Source organism: Talpa occidentalis, unplaced genomic scaffold, assembly GCF_014898055.3.
Source record: "Talpa occidentalis isolate TD23 unplaced genomic scaffold, MPIMG_talOcc4v2.1 talOcc4.11, whole genome shotgun sequence".
Taxonomy (NCBI): domain Eukaryota; kingdom Metazoa; phylum Chordata; class Mammalia; order Eulipotyphla; family Talpidae; genus Talpa; species Talpa occidentalis.
Genome location: NW_023601104.1, coordinates 12,070,424 through 12,084,817, shown reverse-complemented (window position 1 = coordinate 12,084,817; position 14,394 = coordinate 12,070,424). Strand labels below are relative to the sequence as shown.

Sequence of the window (14,394 nt, the reverse complement as noted above, 5' to 3'; positions counted from 1 at the left end):
TCACCCTATAGATGTACCTTTTTCTAAAATGAACATTGGTGTTTACAACCTTGTTAATCTCATCAGAGACTCTAATAAAATCATGTGAAAGAAATTTAACCAATTTTTAGCCCCCTAAAGCAAAAGAGCATGTTTGTACTGCTCTTGCTGTATAAGGCAAATAGTTAGGATTATTTTGCACATTGAAGGCTTTGTTAGAGGTGTTCTAATCAAAACCAAGGATTTTGATCCACATAGCTAGTGACATTTACTAAGCACTTATTTTGTGTAGACCCTTTTCTTAGCACCTTAAACATTATTAATGTATTAATCCTCACAACAGATCTATGAGGTAGTTATTATTACCATCCTCCAGTTTTCACAAGAAATACAGCTTCTAAGTAAGGCTTTTACTCTTAACCCCTGCGATATTTTGCCACTAACAAAACCACTGTTCTGAGTTATCAGCAAAGGCAAATCATAATTGTTACTAAGTTTCTACCCTATAATTAAAAATTGTCCTTCAACATTTCCTTACTTCCTGTTGTTTTGCTTTACAGCAGGAGAAACTTTACCAAGTCTCCCTTTCAGTATTTCTGAATAATGTTTATTATGTTTTGTTATGGCTCTTAGCCAAAAGCCATACAATCTGATCCTACTGCCATTTGTTAACCACTTTTGGAGTTTTTATCCCATTAACCTTTTCATTTATGATGAAAGGAATTACATTTACAGGTATACCCCATTTTATATACAGGTATATTTATAAGTGTACCCCATTTATAGTCATAGGTATACCCCATTTTATTGTGCTTCACTTTATTATGCTTCAGATTGCATTTTTTATGTATTGAAGGCACATGTCAACCCTAACTCTATTGGCACTGTTTTTCCAATAACATGCTCACTTAATGCCCCTATATCACATTTTGGTAATTCTCACAATACTGTAAACTTTTTATTATGATATATTTTATGTTGACCTATAATCAGTGATTGTTGATGTTACTACTGTATTTATTTGATGGGACAGGCACAAACTGTGCCCATAGAAGATGGCGAATTTAACTGATAAGTATTGTGTGTTCTGACTACTTCACTGGCTCACCCTTCCTGTTTCTTTCTCCTTGAGCCTATTTGCTGAGACACAGTAATATTGAAATTAGGCCCATTAATAACCCTACAATGGTCTCTGAGTGTTCAAGTGAAAGGAAGAGATACTTGTCTCTCACTTAAATCAAAAGCTATAAATGATTAAATTTACCGAGGAAGACATGTCGAAAGGCAAAACATGACAAAAGCTAAGCCTCTTGCACCAAAGAGTGAGCTATTCTGAATGCAAAAGAAAAGTTTTTGAAGGAAATTAAAAGTACTATCCAGTGACTTCATGAATGATAAGAGTAACCTCTGCTACCAGAGTAACCCCTGCTATCACCCTGATGCACTGTAACATTAATTAGAGTCTGAAGCAAGCCAGACGCTGCTCTCAATCATTGTTACAAGACCCTGCCTGGGTCTACTGGGAGCAGCATGACAGAGTCAGTCCTGAGCTGAGATGTACGACCTGTCCTCAAGCAGCTCCCCTCTCAATATTCCAGAGAATTTACTGGAAAAGTCCCAGGAAAGAGATTTAAAACATATTTTAACAGAGTAAAAGGGAGACATTCTAAGGTGTTCTATTTCTTGATCTAGATGTTGGTTACATAGGTTTCTCAATTTGTGAAAATGTAAATGACTAGTGAGGTTGAGCTATATACTTACAACATATGCATTTTCCTGTATATATTTTTCAACAGAAAGTGTAAAAAAGGGTAGGTCAGTTTGTTCACAACCAAGAAATGACACGTATCAGCTAGAGAATCTTTTGACTGCACAGTTTCTTCTACAGCAGAAGCTTGTTCATGACATGTCAACTGAGCCAGTGAACAGTCTGGGCAATGTCATGGTCACGGGGGTGGGGTGGGGGTGGGGGTTTCAGAGTACTTCCTCAATATTGGGCTACTGGAGCAGCGTGCCATCACAGCGGGGGAGGAGAAGCAGAGCAGCATTTCCCCCACAGCTTTTGGCTTCCCCTTTGTCCACATTCCCTTCTTGGATAATGTCCCCTGTCTACTCACTCTAACCTCAGCAGTAAATCATACAACAGAACAGCATCACAGGAGTTGGATCCCTAGATCCAGGGATGACCTAGACTGACTCTCAGAAGCAAACCTGAGCAGGCCCCTCTAGCACTAAGTAGGAAAGAGCAGCACACATCTAAGGTAGCAGCTGGGACATGGTAGCCATGTAAAATACACACAACACACTCAGTTAATGTCGACTGAATAAATGAATATATAATCTATGAGCTGAATCCAGAGTACTCACAGTAAATAAAATTGGTGCTAAATAAAATTAAATCATTGCTGTTCTCTACGTTGCCCCTAAATGCTGTCTGCATTAATTCCTGCATATTTGATCTTTAGCCAAGATGAATGTCACTGGGTCAGATTTCTCCACATAGCACTGTTCATATTTTTTAATATGTTCACTAGGGCTCTTTCTACCCTTTGCAATGGGTTCCATCAGGCAGCTCTCTGAGGGGCAGTCAAGTAGAACAAAGCTGCCTCAAGTTGTTTGAGTTGCTAATAGTTTTATATAAGAAGAAAACAAGTCTGGAGGATGGAATTTCTGTTTTCAACTCTTACTCTGCCTAAATGGAAACCATGCTGCCAGGAGCGAATTTCCTGTATTTAATATTGTTTAGTCTGAACGGGTCTCTAGAGATCAGTTTTAATGCTGGAGAAGCAAATGCGCTCAGGAGAGTTCTAGTTTCATAGTTTGATTCACTTGGCCCAGCAGAAGTCTGTATCATTTCCAGCAACCCAACATCTAGTTAAGAGATTAGTTTTGTGTTGATTTGAATAGCATCTGCCTCACCATCCCACTGGCAGGGTACCTTCCTCTCTTGGGTAACACTGCCCTCCTCCAATCCTGAAGGCAGGTTTGCAGAAGAAAAGAACAGCATGTTAGAATCACAAGATTTCTAACCACGTTAGTCTCAAAACACTTCTGGCACCTCTGCCCTCATAGGGAGTTACTTCAGCGGAGTAAACAAAGCCTGACTCTTGCCTTAGCCAACAGCCCTGGGACAAAGATGCTTCTCAGGGTTGTCACAACTATTTATCAAAGTACATGCAAAAGACAAAAAAATAAGATGATCGAGGAGAGATCTGACAGTGGGGAAGACTCAGCCTGACAACTACCTGCTGGTAAGAACCGAGAGATGCACTGACACAAACCTGGACAGTGACTCAGGAACTTGGGACTGATTTTCAAGGAAGCACTGTAAATATGTCCCTAAAATCCTAACAGAGCTGACAAATGCCTATGAGATTCATCCTCCCTGGTTTATAAAGGCTTCTCTGTAAAAGAAACTGAGCCAATTTTTCAAGAATCTTTGCTGAAAAATAAATACTTGGAAATTAGAGTTAGTAGAATTTATGGAAAACCTAGAAAACAGAGCAGAATTTAATTCAGTTGAAAAACCTACATTAAAATTCCTCCGGATTCAATCCTAAGGTCCTGTATTCTCCCTCCCCAATATGAAGCCAGACTCCTGAGGGTACTTCACAGATGATCAAACAAACAAACAAGCAAACAAACAAACACCCACTTAGAAAAATAGATGCCAGGAAATGCTGAGTTGTGCCAGGAAGGAAAAGGAGCACACTGACTGGCAGGCTTAGTGTACACACCCCAGGACCCTCCACGGGCACCTGTTGCATTTCACCACTTTTAAAGAAAACTTCAAACCCAGGTCCCTGGGTTTGCAACCATTTGCCATGCAATGTGAGCTGCTGCTTGTGTCTTAGAAAGTGCTTAAGTCAATTAGAGCTATTCAGGGATCCAGAAGAGTTCAAATGTTTCTTACTCATAACTCCTGGACCTTTTCCTACAGTGAATGCAAAGTTTAACAGTCCAAAGTCTGCTTAATAGTCCAAAGTTCTGTCAGCTAATTTATATCATACTTCAAAGGTTAAAGGAAAACATTGTCTGGAGCAGGAGTGAGCTCCCAAAGCATGCGGCAGGGAGTAGTAGAAAGAGGGAGAGCTTTGGAGACAGCAGATCTACCTCTGATTAGTGTAGCCAGGGGCAAGTTACCTAACTACCCTGAACCTCAAAGATGACAATAATCTACTACAAAGTTGTTGTTCTTCACAAGAAGAATATGTCAAGTACTCAGTTCAATACTTGGAAAGAGTAGTTCTTAAAAAAAAGTCATTTTCTTTTCTCTCTTCCCACTTAAGCAAGTTGGTCATGAGATCATTTTCCAAAATTAAGTGCAATCTTCCAAGTCCTGAAATAAAATCTCTTAACTCCATGGGAATGCTTCCAGATATTCACGGAGGGAGGAAGTTGCTTCTATTTTCTTAAAGTCCCTTAAAATCTCTGATGTGGGACAAAGGGTAAAGCAATACTAGCCAGAAACCACATAAATGTTTGTCCTTTAAACCACAACACCACCACAAATAAGACAAGGATAGTTTAATAGGGAACAGTAAAGGGGGGGAAAGTAATTAAGGGTTTCCATTCCCGTCATCTCTCTTCTCATCTAAGAGCTACTATCTCCTCCAACTGCAGGAAGTTGTATTAATTCTTTTTCCTACATCAACGCAGCACATATCCGGGAAAAGCATTTGTATCCTGTCTAATTGCACAACTGCAGAGACGACAGTAGAGCAATGGAATGTAAGAAAAAGAACAAATGTAAGAAAAATGGACTTGAATATACTTCCATTTACCTCTTCTGTTCTGGGGACCAGGTGTTAGGGGTTGTTTGTTGTTTGTATACAATCTTATGAGTGAGTCTATCACTCACTGCACTGAGACCACGCTCTGCTTTTTCCAATTTCTAAATACAAATGGGGGCGGGTAGGGGAGGGTGCCTGGGCACATCTGGTCACCATTTGATTGCAGGCTTCTATTGTGTGCAGTCAGTGGGGGGAAGTGGCTCTATAAATAGCTCAGGCTCCTCTGTCTCACACTTGAAAAATGAGAAACTGGCAGAGTAGACTGCCTTTCCTGCAGCAAGGAGAGAGATGGTCAGTTACCCAACTCCCTCCAGAATGATTGTACAAAATCTTAATATGCTAAGCAGCCAGCCTCAATCAAATGATGTATACACCTATTTTATTATAACACTACACAGTATCTAGAATGAAACCCAGGAGGGAGCTTCAGTTAAGATGAGTAAATGAATCATAGGATGTTTTAAGAAGTTGCTGATCTTTTGGAAATTCATCAAGCATGGGTTAAATCTATGTATGTGAAACACTGGCTTCAAGTCTTTTTTTTTTTTTGTTCTACTTCAACTTTTTTTTTTAATTTAAATTTTATTTTTATATTTCCCATACAATTACAACCCCCTTATTTTTACCCCAAGCCCTCCTTTCCCCACCCCCCACCCCCCATAGAGTGTCTTGGCTTCAAGTCTTTTTTTTTTTTTTTTTTTTAAAAGTGTGGGGAAGAAACTATGGAGAGGTTTTTTTTTAACTTTTTTTTTTTTTTTTTAAAGATTTATTTATTTATTTATACAAGCACTGGGTACAGTCAGAAGCGCGGGAGGGTGAGAGAATTCACCAGAGCCAGAGCGGGGAGCAGAGCAGGCAGAAGGACCGAAGTCCACTGCTGAGGGGAGCAGCGGGCGGCAGGAGAGGTCTGCGCGCCATGTGGGACCCTCCTCCGGTGGCCGTGGAGCGGCCGGGGATCAAACCGGCGCTGCAGAGGCTGCGGGCAGCTTCGCAACCCAGCGCTCAACCGCTGCGCCACCGGGGAGGCCCTTGGCTTCAAGTCTTAAGAAGAAATGTCCCTCCTATGTTTGGAAGAGAATCTATAAGTTTAAATTCTATTCAAGTCTGAATAGAGCAGTCGTGTTGTGAACGAGACTTTTTGACAATTTCCCCCTCCATGACCAACACAATGAGCCTAACTCTAGCTTCAAGGTTTTTTTTTTCCAAATGCTTGATTAAAATATTATAGTATTTACCACACTGTGGAATAATCATCTCTTTATGTATGTGTCTTTCTCAAGAATTATTAGAATTATGTTCAATTCCTACTAGTTATTTCCAAAGCCTAGCATAATCCCTGGCATGTTTCTCAATAGATGTATATTAAATGGATGAAAATACAAGGTAAAATAAGAAACATGTTCTATGACCTTAGTGAGTTTTCACAAGTAAAAAAAAAAAAACAAATTTAATGTTGATTTAAGGGAGAGGTGAGAAAAAAGGGAGTCAACCAAGTAGAAGTAGACAGAACAAAAATAAAAGCACAATGGTCCCTCTTTTCATCTCCAAGCCATCTCAGAATTCTAAAAAGTCCATTTTGTCTGGAAGCTGAGCTTATGTAAATGTATATAAGTCACAGTTCATTAGAGCCACTATATTGTAAAGCCCAGCCCTGACTTCAGATCCTAGAAAATATATGAGACCAAACTCCTGTCCGAAAAATACAGGTCACCAGAGCAGCAGCAAGGATGTCAGATAGCCGAGAACTACAACTGGCAATGCTCTAAAATGTTTTTTAATGAATGATCAGATCTGATTTTGTTTGGCTTTATAGGACAAGGAAAAAGTCACTTGGCATGCCACATGGATAGAAACCACAGCACACTATCACTGAGTGACACAGCTCTGACTGCCTTTGGATTTGGACACAAATGCTAAATTAAAATTTGCTTTTTAATCCAGAAATAAACCCACAGATTTATGATCAACTAATCTTTGACAAAGGAGCAAAGACTATGCATTGGAGCAAAGAAAGTTTGTTCAATAAATGGTGCTGGGAAAACTGGGTCGCTACATGCAAAACAATGAAGCTTGACCACTACCTCACACCATACACAAAAATCAACTCAAAATGGATTAAAGAACTATACATAAGGCCTGAAACCATAAAATACATAGAAGGAAATATAGGCGAAACACTATGTGATATTCACATCAAAGACATCTTTACAGACACATCACCCAAAGCAGTGATAGTGAAGGCAAAGATAAACAGCTGGGACTACATCAAATTAAAGAGCTTCTGCACAGCAAAAGAGACAATAACAAAAACAAAGAGAAACCCCACCCACTGGGAGAACATTTTTGCACCCAACACTAATGATAAAGGACTGATCACAAAAATCTGCAAAGAGCTGATGAGACTCAACAACAACAAAGAAAATAATCCAGTCAAAAAATGGGCAGAAGAGCTAAAAAGAAACTTCTCTGAAGAGGAAATGCAAATGGCCAACAGGCATATGAAAAAATGTTCAACATCACTTGTCATCAGGGAAATGCAAATCAAAACTACCATGAGATACCATCTTACACCAGTGAGAATGGCACAGATTAAAAAAACTAGCAACAACAAATGTTGGCGAGGTTGTGGATAAAAAGGAACTCTCCTGCACTGCTGGTGGGAGTGCAAACTGGTCCAACCACTATGGAGAGCTGTGTGGAGATTTCTGGACCTACTAAACATAGAGCTTCCATATGATCCAGCAATTCCACTCCTAGGTATTTACCCAAAGGACACAGAACATCAATTCCAAAGAGCACCTGCACCCCTATGTTTATAGCAGCACTGTTTACAATAGCTAAGCTTTGGAAACAGCCCAAATGCCCAAAAATAGATGACTGGATCAAGAAGATGTGGTACATATATACCATGGAATATTACTCAGCATTCAAAAAAGATAAACACATGCAATTTGCAGCAACATGGATGGCGCTGGAAGGGATCATGCTCAGCGAAATAAGCCAGAAAGAAAAAGAAAAATACCGGATGGTCTCACTCATAGCAGGAATCTAGAAAACTTAAATAAGGGACCAGGAAAATGTATAACTATAAGAAAGTGAAAATCAAAATCAACAAAAAACTATGAATCAGAGACACTTTTTGGGGGGTGGGGGGCAGGAGGGGAGGGATTGGGGTCAGAATGGGGGGTTGCAATTGTATGGGGAATATAAAAATAAAATTTATTATTAAAAAAAAAGAAAATTGGGGTTAAAAAATAAAAAATATATATGTATAAAAACCCATACATTTATTTTCATACATTAAATTAATAATAATTCACAATTAATTCTATGTTGCTCTAGGTGTATTGTGTATGTATGTATGTAGGTAGGTAGGTGGACAGATATAAATTTGTTGGTTAAAAATTTAAAAAAAAATAAAAAAATAAAATAAAATTTGCTTTTTAAAAGTCAACACTGTATGGTCTGTGACGTATCAATCACAGTCTTTATCTGTGTGATGTCCAAAATATGTTAGTTGAAATAAAGCTAAAGAATATACTAAAGTTTAAAGTTCATAGTAGCGAATGAATTATATAAGCTAACTATGCAGTCATAAAAAATAAGGTAATTACATATAGATATGAAAATGCCTCTAAGAGATATCAAGTAAATAAGTCAAGAATATATGTATATGCTATTTTTTTTAAGGAAAGAAATATACAGCTACATGCTTATGTTAGCATAGAATTTTCTGGAAATACATACAAGAAACTGATAACAAAGTTTGCATAAGCATATGGAAAGGATATAGCTAGGAATAACATCTAATTTTCACTGTATATCCTTTTGTACTCTTCTGCCATGTGCATATATTATTTTTTAAATGAATAAATTACAGTATTTTTGGAAGAAAAATAACTTTTTTAAGAAACTAAGGGCAGAAGATACTTTCACTAGCAACATATAAAACTCTGCAAAAATGCTGTTATTTGCGCTACAGGAACAAATGAAAATGTAACATAGTAACAATACCAACGGATATTTATCCAATGTTTCTACACTTTCTCCAAAGTTCTCTCAAGCCAATACTTCACTGTAATACTGGCAGGTAGATACCTTATTTTCACTTCCTCTTAAAAAAATAAGATGACTGAGGTTATTTAAACCACATAATATAAAACTTGTTTTAGTAGATCAAAAGCCATCAAGGATTGCCTGAAATGGCAGTTATATAAGTGGATTTGTCAAAGTCTAATACAACTTCTTTTTTGAATAAGATAAACAGGCAAAAGAAATATCAAAGTGGGTATAATCCACTTTTTACAGCTAAAGCAAAAATACAGTAACTGGGCATTGGAGAAGCAGCCATCCATTCAGAGTTGTATACATTCAGGTGGAATATATGATGCACTCTAAATTTGATTATTGAATGTATGGTCCCCAGTCTGTAGAGTCTTAAACTCCACTCCAGATCTCCAGGATCTAAGTGTTTCTCTAACTTTACTTTCATGTGCATATCTGCATTACTGATCTTCTTAAAAGGCGATTTTGATTCAGTACCTATGGGTTGGGTCTAAAAGTACACTTGTCTAACAAGCTCTGGGCAATGCCAAGATTGATACTTCGAGCAGCAAAGAAGGAACACACCAGGCTATCTGTCTGTGTTCCCAGAGTGGGAAGCACATCCTCTCCTCTCATGGGAAGAAGGCATATGGACATACAAGGTCTTTGGTAAAGCTCAACAGGCACAACTGCACAACCAGAAGGAAAAAAAGTAATGTGCCTTGGGAATCTATTTTTCTACTTTAAAAGTTTACATCAGAACATGACTATCATTCTGGAACAAGGATAGATCATGATGTCTCAGGGCAAGCTCCTGAGAACAGCAAAGATGGATATATCAAGGTTCCAAGTTTAGGGTATGGAAACCAAGGAAGGCCAAGGGGTCCAAACAGTGGGGATGACAGAAAGATGGAATGGGTACTAAAGCTTATTAGAAACTTTGGGAAAGCACCTTGAATGTGACATTAGCTAACTGTGACACACACACACACACACACAGCAGTGATGCTGCTGATGGCAGGAGGTAGAATACCACATGCTGTACCTCTGATGCTAGTATGATGCCACATGCTGTACCTCTGATGTCAGATGAGACAAAGCAGTGATCTCTGGGGTGAGTGTGTGCAGCATGTGCAACCATTCTCTTACACCCACACTACCGACACACACACACACACTATCACCCTGGACTGGCACTATTCAAACACAGTTTGCACATTCTTGCCTTACAATTGTTGCTTCTGCTTTTCCTTATGACTGAAATGACCCACCTTGAACTGATTCAAAGCAATCTATGAGTAGTATGTTAGTTCTCTGGATTCCCAAAGTACTTACAGTAAGTACTACTCATTTAACACTTGAATTCTTGGTGTTGCAGATTTTTTTTTTTTTTAATATTCCCACAGTCTGATATTCCTAGTAAGACTGCCAGCTTTCTGAGAGCAGGACCACGTCTAATATCGCTCTGTATTTCCAACAGCACTCAGACACATCGTGTTGCAGATGGAAGCTGCTTCCTAAATGCTTATGCGTGAATGAACGTCACTGCTCAAGGAAATGTGGAATATCCAACATGTATGAGGCTTAGTTTGCCTCAAGGATCACTCAGTTTAATTGTTAAGCTATGTACCCCAAAAGTATTAATTTTAGTTAATACACAAAAAGTGTCACAAGAGAATAACAAGGACTATGAGAATTTAAGGAAGAGTGACAACTTGAATGAGGAAGCACAGTAAGACCTCTCTCAAACTTGTTGATGGTTTCCTGGGAACTGCTACTGAAAGCAAAATAATGTACAAGGAAATCAGGTCCTCAAATAACATTGTTTAGTTCAAAGTCAGCTGGGATTGTTTTTGTTTTCCTCATCAATCTTATAAAGAAATATATCCGACCTGTTGGACCATTTTAATTAGCAGCATTTTGAGTGGGAGGAACTAAAAGGTGAGATATTTTAGTGTTTTAGAAAGAGGAGACAGCTTGAGCAAAAGTAGGAAAGTATGTGGCATTTGGGCTACGGCACTAACCACAATAAGTGACGGTCTGAGAAAGAAATGAAAATAGACTAGTTCAGCCCCAAATTAAAAAGTAGTAAAATAATAATATACACTTTGATGTGAATTCAAATTTTTCTGAAGCCGTACTTGTGACAGTGAGGTTCTAGCACAATAATACAAACAGATCAATGTGACAAAAGTTTTAAAAGAGGCCCCTACTATGCACAGGAATTTAATAAATGATAAAAGTAGATTTTCACGTCAGCAGAGAAAGGATGGGTATTCAATAAATGGCAATGGAGCAACTGACTAGCTATGGGGGGGGGGGGAACCCTGAAACCATACCTCATTTCTTATACCAAAACAAAGCCCACAAACAAAAAAACTCAAATGGATCAGATATTCAAACACTGTAAAGATAAATCCATTAGCATATAAAAGTAGTGGACTTTTATAATCTCATCATTAAAGACATTTCTAAGATTACACTGTAAGAAGTTAGAGAAAGGTTGATAAATTTGACTATATACAAACACATACAGAGGAAAAAATTTATCATAAACATAATCCAAAAGAGAGGAAATATTTGCAACATCTATGACAGAGGGATAAATTCCCTTGATATTAAAAATAAGTGATAAAAATGAACACTACAGTAGGAAAATGCAAAAAAATACATGAACAAGTAATTCACAGGAAATATACAAATGATCAAGATACATGAAAGATGTTCAACACAATTATAATAAAAGAGCAAAGCCAACAACAGATACTATTTCTATAAAAATCTATTAAAATTTAAAATATAGTGTCAAAACACAACTGCACTTCTAGCAAATTATCTTACATCTTTGCAAAAATGCAAATTGCTCACTCTAGTATGGTTCTGCATGTCTGTATGTGAATTCTACAAAGCATTAAAAAATGAGGTGGAGGGCCTCCCTGGTGGTGCAGGGGGTTAAGATGCAACCTATGGGGCAATCTGCAGCCACTGAAGCACAAGTTCAATCCCCGGCCAGGGAGCTACCCCATGGCACAGCAGACCTCTCCTGACTTGGCCACTGCTCCCCTCAGCAGTGTATTTCAGTCAGTCTGCCTGTTCTGTTCCTCACTGTGTCTCTGGTGGATTTTCCCACCCCCCACACCTCTGGCCTGTACCCCAGTTCTTGTATGTATAAATAAATCTTTAAAAAAATGAGGTGGAACTATGAGTACAACAGGTAAATTGGGGCCAAGATAAGCAGAACAAAGCAAGATGATAAACAGTGTGTATAGTTTGAGCCCCTTGATATTGTCTGAAGGATATATAATACACGCTTACTCAGGCTTTGTGGATGACTAGAAAAATACCAAAGAAACCATAGACAGTGGTTACCCACTAGGAATGAGAGACTGGTGGGCAGGTGTGGAAGGAGAAAGTTTTTTAGTTGTTACATTATAATTTTCTATATTGCTTGAATTTTTACAGTTAGCTTGTTTTGCCTTTATAGCAAAATATTTATGCATTTGTCCCCTTTTTGCTGAGCACAGAATGAGAGAGAAACGAGCCTACTTCTCTCCCCCACACTTTCTGAATCCTTTTGGAGCACTGTACATAGAAGGGGTCTTTTGTTGGTCAGCTGTATTGGCTCCCCTAAATAGGGGACTATTGCAGTGGAGCAGAGAAGGTACTTAGACACAGGCTCACTGTGCAAGTACGTGGGAGAGTTTAGCACCTGCAAGGCAGAACAGGGGGCTTCCTCTGGAGAGGTCTACTGTGCACGCTTGACTACTGCAGGGCACACACAGACCTCCTGTTCATTTTATATACTGCTCTTCATTTTATATACTGTTGTTAAGATAATCTTGAAAGTCAATTGATCCAAAGGCTCTCAAAGTAATCATCACCTCATCATACTTCACTTCTTCAAGCAATCACTTGGCACTCCTTTTAAGCCCCAGGACAATGTCAAGTGTCAACAGCAGCATGGGAGCACAGGGACCAACTCAGCATTGCAGATGCTAGCAAGGGAACTTATGGGTAACATGCAGGCCAACCATCCCAGGAACTCTTATCTATATTTATGCTTAGGCTGCCCAGGTCTGTAAGTGACTATCAGGCTTTGGGCATGCCTCCCCTACAGATAACAACCTCTCTCTCAAGCCTCGACCTCACGGACTCCTGATACTACCAGAAATTCCTGTTACTGTGGGCTCACAGAGGAAAAAAAATGTTTTTGCATTTTGAAAGATTTCTCCAGTATCTACTCTTTATTTTTATATAGGCATCTGGTACCGGCAGTAAACATTAATTGTCAAGGATCTTTGGTCTTTAGATGTTTTTTTTTAGTCTGAAAGCTACTCTTTGAAGAGCCACAGCTGATTTTCTAGCAAGGGGGAAAATGAGTTAGATGAAGCCAAAAGAATGACCTTATTCCTTTAAAATCCAGTTCATGAACGTGCCTATGGAGCTGAGCAGCTGTGCTGCTGGCAGAAGACCATACTGAAATGAAACACTCATGGTAATCTCCCTCCCCCCGCACAGGCCCACAGAGCCCCATCCAGTTATTGCACAAAAAGACTTTTTCTTATAAACTTCTCTCCCTTCTCCTTCTGTCTCCATCTTGGTCGGGATGAAACAGCACTAGTGATGGAATGTACACAGCTCTGCAAATATTCATGAGAAAAATGCTTTGACACCCACACGCTCCCCAGCTCCTCTGGCACACAGATGCCAGTGAAAGGGGATGCCCAGAGCAACTAATGGGCATCTGTGGCTCTCTAACTTAGGCAAACTGAGGCCTTCTCAAAACAGGCAGCAAGATGCAAGAAGACAGAACCCTAACTTGTTTTTGACCCATTGAACCACATATTGAATTTGTCCATCATCCATGAACTGATCATTAAAGATGTGCAACACTGGAAATAAAAAAAAATTGAGTGGTGTGCAGTGCAGCATTTGAGGTCTTGGATTTGGGAGTGACACAAAAGTGTGAATGCTGGTTCCATCACTTGGTTGTGTGACCTTAAGCAAGCCACTAACCTGTTGGAGCCTGTTCTCATGCCTAAAGTGATAGTAATGGAATCTACCATAAAAAGTGATATAATTCTAACATCATCTGCCCCTCTGTGAACTTTCAAATTCCTCCTCATGTTTCCTTCTCCTCCTACTTCTCTCAGGTCCTTCCTCAGTTTCAGGAACTCTTTCACCCTCTTTACCTTCCCCAAAGCCTTCATGCAAATTCCAATGTCAGGAGATACAAAAGAAGTCAGAAGAGTCACTCTCTCCCCCTCCTCCTATTTACTTTCTGAGACGGGAGATAATAGATCATTTGTCTTCATCTTATGACAGGCGGGGCCCCAGAAATGGCGCTTCCATGGCAGCAGTATTTAATCACAGTGCAATGGCAGTCAAAAACCCACAGCAGACTCTCATGCTCCCCCATACCACTAGATAGCAAAAGTGCAATTTCCTCATCTTAGACTTGTAGAGAGCTGGGGACAGGTCCAGTCTAATGAACAAGAACTTTCTTTGGGACTCTGCTAAGCAGCACATTTCCTGCTGTGCAGGAAGTTTTGTGTTATAGGTTATAGCTCCATCACTC

At 39.2% G+C, this 14,394-nt stretch overlaps 1 protein-coding gene across 4 annotated transcripts in view; it reads right to left on the bottom strand.

Moving 5' to 3' along the window:
- Positions 1-14,394, bottom strand: part of STARD9 (StAR related lipid transfer domain containing 9) — a 102,934-nt gene that overhangs the window by 73,121 nt on the left and 15,419 nt on the right. The window lies entirely within an intron of this gene.